This window comes from Polistes canadensis, unplaced genomic scaffold (assembly GCF_001313835.1).
Source record: "Polistes canadensis isolate GaletaPanama2010 unplaced genomic scaffold, ASM131383v1 scaffold_218, whole genome shotgun sequence".
NCBI lineage: Eukaryota > Metazoa > Arthropoda > Insecta > Hymenoptera > Vespidae > Polistes > Polistes canadensis.
In genome coordinates, this window is record NW_014569765.1 from 153,085 (window position 1) to 157,747 (window position 4,663).

Consider the following 4,663-nt stretch of genomic DNA (forward strand, 5'->3'; position numbering starts at 1 on the left):
TTTTTTGTCGTCATTAATACGCGTGATTTTTTCGAAAAGAAAGATTGAAATAAAAACGGGGGGTGTAATCGTTCATTCTCACTCTCATGAATTCTATTCCAATTTTGTGATCTCACACACGCCTCGTCGTTTTTTTGTTTTGATTATACTAATTTATTTTCGCAAAGTGGATAGATGAAAAGTAAAGAAATTTATGAATGGTAAAGATACATTGTCGATCACGTTTTCTTTAATTTTATTATAAATAAAATATAAAACGTAAGTACTCTTAAAAAAAATTAGGGAGAGAAACACACAGATATACATCTTCCTTAATTTTATTCCAATTTTATTTCATACATGCCACATCTAGAATATTTGAATCTATTAAATCTTAATAAATATTATTTCATCGCATTCTAATTTTTCTTACATTACTCTCGCGACGATTTGATTTATTCGTAGAAATGAAAAAGAAAGAAAGAAAAAAAAAGAAAGAAAGACAAAGATAGAATGAAACAATTTACTTCCTGGAATTCTATTCCAACGTTCTCCTCATCAAATTACGAAATTCCCTACCTACTTTCGCAAATAATGAGGGAAAAAAAAAGCAAGGCAAACGAAAAAATCCGCTTGATAAATAATAGTGTGTGTGTGTGTGTGTGTGTGTGTGTGTCGTCGTACAAATCGAAAGAAGAAAAAGATTTGCGCGTGCCAAAGAAATGCCAGAACGTTTAATGAATCGTTATAGACGGACGACTTCACTTCATCCATCGATTACTTTAACGGGTGACTTACAAAGTAAAGAACGGTGGTGATGGTGGTCATGGTGGTGGTGGTGGTTGTGGTGGCGCCGTACGATCGTTTTGCTAAATCCTCTTCAATCGATCCGAGAGCTAGACGACGAAGAAGACGACGACAATAAAATGTGTCTTCAATAAATTCCAAACACTCGAGTGTTAGTTTAAATCCTCTCGTCGTCTCCCTTGGAAAACTTCGACTTTGTTTTACGACTAGCAACACAACACAACAACACCCACGCCTCCCTCGTCTCTATGCGTGTGCACGCACCTTTTGCTCGCGTATACACACACACGCACACATAAATACGTGTTTTATGTATATATAAATGTCTGCTTACGTACGCGTGAAATAAATATACCGGGTGAAGCTTTTAAGACGAGTCGTCACCTGAATAAATAACTCGATTGCTTTTATTGATGAAAGAAATTCATTTGTCCAACAGAAATAATCTTCTTTTATTATATAAATAAACGTAAAATAGAGAATCTAATAGATATATTAAAACACGTATATTTAAACTACCCTATATAATTTCTTTACTGTTTTCTTTTAATTTAAAAAAAAAAAATAGAAACATATTACAATAAAATACATGAAATTATTTCGATGAAGTAATCAAATCAATTTCCAATTACTTGTGGTGAGAAGTGTTTCTTCGAAATACTTCACCAGGTATATACGTTTATTTAGATTAAAAAAAGAAATATATAAACACGTGTGTGTTGCACATAAGTGTACGTACAAATATATATATATATATACAAATATATAAATATAGAAAGATCTTTTATATATATTGGAGTCAGAGTTCTACACGAAGAGCACGCGCTGCGTTCAATGTAAAGCGTTAAAGCGGTACGTGATCGAATTGGACAAACGACCGGACACTAGCCAGTCCGAGCCACCATTTCGCACTCGCCGACCGAATATCAACGAGAGAGATCGTTAGAAACGTTTTAGAATTAAGCTTTGCCTATTCACAAAGAAGAACCGAACGAACGCCTACTCGGGGATAGGTATCCGGCATTGCGGTGATATCGAGTCAATGCGAATCCAAACGAACGATGAGACCGTACAGTTCCCTCTTAAAACGTTTTATTACTCTTTCTTTCTTTATTTATTTTTTTTATTTTCTTTCTCTTTCTATCTTATGCTTTCTTACATTTCCGACAACGTCATGCTCGCAACAACGCGTCTGCTGGTTAAACCGTCTATCCTTTATTTCTTTCATTTATCTCTCTCTCTCTCTCTCTCTCTCTTTCTTTCTCCTGTTTGATCTACGTTTGAAGTGAAGTCCTTTGTAACAGCGCCCAAGTCATACTTGACTTCAACTCGATCCTATATTACTTTCTACTCGCTCGAGCGATCTTTAAATATAACAAAGTCCAGGTAACCAAAGCGTTTATTCGAAAATATTATATATTGTTTCTTTGGTAAGAAGAAGAAAACGAAGAAATAGAAATAGAAGAAGAAGAAGAAGAATAAGAGAAGAATGGCCACGTTGAATCGAGACACCCAGTGTACTAGCGCGTCTCGAAACGACTACAGCGTGTTCATTGTTATTAGTGACGGTTGCGAGTCGTGTCGAGTGTCACGAATAAGTTCTACCCCGGAGCCTTTTACCTCGTTGACTCTTGACACCTTGAGAAACTTCCATTCATCTTAAACCCTTCATTTCCCTTTAAGAACGCTCAAAAGTCATTCTTTGGCCTCGATACTGTATCCTACGATCAACGGAATACTTAACTTTCGTGTGAGAAGAAAATCAAGTAGTAAGTATTTCTTACAAAATAAATATGTAAGTGTAAATATCAACAGAAATTTTTTTCTATTTATTTCATTCGATATTAAACAAAGATCATTTGGAATAATTCTTAATCTTTCGTTGGTAGAAAATCAAGTGATTTGTGTTATACAACTAAAATAATAGAAATTATAGATGTATAAATATAATGGTCGTATTTATTTTTCAAGTAATTCATTATATTTCATAAGTAACATTTTATATTGTAATATTAAAATTATCTAAATTTGTCTGATGATTGGTTATATTAAATTAATTTCAATTATTTTCTTATATATAGAATAGAATCATCTATGCAAAATATTGTTTACGTATAAATAATTTATAGAAACTAAAATATATAACATTTATTTGTCTTGTATAACATATTTTAATAATAACTATAATTACATTTAGAATAATTTAATGTAAAATAAATATAAATTAAAATAATTGTCGATAATTTTAATATTACATTCTATTAATTAAGTAATCCTGAATTTAATCGATAATGTTAAAACATCTAGGGATACAATAATGTAATTATTTGATATATTATAACTTTTCGATTGAATATATAGTTCAAGGAAACACTCCAACTAATTGTAAGTTTTTTCCAATTTACAATGCACGAACGATCGTAAAACGTGTTCGAGATCCATTTAAACTGACAATTACGATCAACCTTGATCTTTGAAATGTCAAATCCGAGTTGAGAGTAGTATCGTGGACAGAGGCAAATTAAGTGAGCTTACATCTCTCTCTCTCTCTCTCTCTCTCTCTTTCTCATTCTCTTTTTCTCCCTTCAAGTCGTTCATATCTCGCGGAATTAGATTACGTATCTCTCTCGCCGTCCCCGTGATTTATTTATCGGGCTGGGTTGCCGCCTGAAGGCACTTGCTGTGTTTCAACACCTTTTGACGAGCGTATTTACGATTATGAGAATTACACAAGGCAATTAGTGCCAGCTTGGCAGTATAAATACGGATAATTATGCATATTCACCTGTTTCTTCGTTATATACCATATATATATTTATAAATATATACATATATATATATATATTAATACGTATACGTGCGAGTACTTTGAAAATGAACAAATTACGCATCCTAATAGACAATGAAAAGCAAAAAAGAAAAGAAAATTAACGAAAGAAAAATAAGAAATGTTTTCATTCGTAACGAGAAAATCTAACGTAAGATCAAAATATCAAGAATACACGTTCTCGTAAACCACGAGTTCGTCATGGGGGTGTCGTTTGATCTTCCGTATGGAACACAGTAACGATTAACTTTCTCATTTTATAGATATAAAATAAACTTACTTACGCGTTACTTTCGAACGAGAGCGAAACGAATTACTAAATGCTCAGTAAATTTGTCCATTTGTTTCTGGAAAATGTTACTTCCCAAGATAGATATTATTATATTTCCCATAACACGAAATTAGATATAATATAGTAAAGAAAAAAAACAAAAAATCATTTTAGAAGAATCTATACAACTAGACGAATGCTATCAACTAACAGAAAACATGAACACAGAATAAAAAATAAAACATAATAAGATAACTTAGAGAACAATGTTGCTCCTGCAACGAGAATCGTTCCTTCGTGTTTTCTATCTCTTTCTCTTTCTCTTTCTCTTTCTCTTTCAGTTACTTGAAAGCTACTTTGAGTTATTTCGTTCTCTCTTTCTCGCTAGAAGCGAGATCGTGAGAAGTACTCCAGATCGGGCCTGGCAGAATCCAACAAAACAAGCAGGTACATATCGCGAAGGCTGTTACACTGAAGAGATCGCTAACAAAGTGAGGATCAAATAATAACACGTTTGGATTCGCGCGCGGCTCCAAGAAGATAGATGGCGCCCGACGAGTGAGCGAATAATTTGATAATGGCGACTGCTTCGCGTTGAAACGGTGTCTACGAGTTTTGTCTTATCCTTATTCTTTTTAATCTATTTCTTTTTTATTTTCTTTTTTTTTTTTCTCTTTGCTTTTTCTTCTTCTTATTATTATTATTTTGCGTGCGTTTTTTTTTCACATTAATATTTTTAAATTAAATTTTATAATGCAGTTTCAATAGTAAAGTTTCAA

The 4,663-nt window shown here is 32.7% G+C and overlaps 1 long non-coding RNA gene across 2 annotated transcripts in view; it reads left to right on the plus strand.

Annotated features, from left to right (window-relative positions):
* The first annotated feature begins 2,230 nt into the window (after positions 1–2,230).
* Positions 2,231–4,663, plus strand: part of LOC106790159 — a 5,598-nt gene continuing 3,165 nt past the window's right edge. The window contains exons 1-2 of one of the 2 annotated variants that reach the window (XR_001382058.1): positions 2,231–2,555; positions 4,226–4,442. This is a non-coding gene — a long non-coding RNA (uncharacterized LOC106790159). The remainder of the gene's footprint in view (positions 2,556–4,225; positions 4,443–4,663) is intronic. The other variant, XR_001382057.1, reaches the window with a different exon arrangement.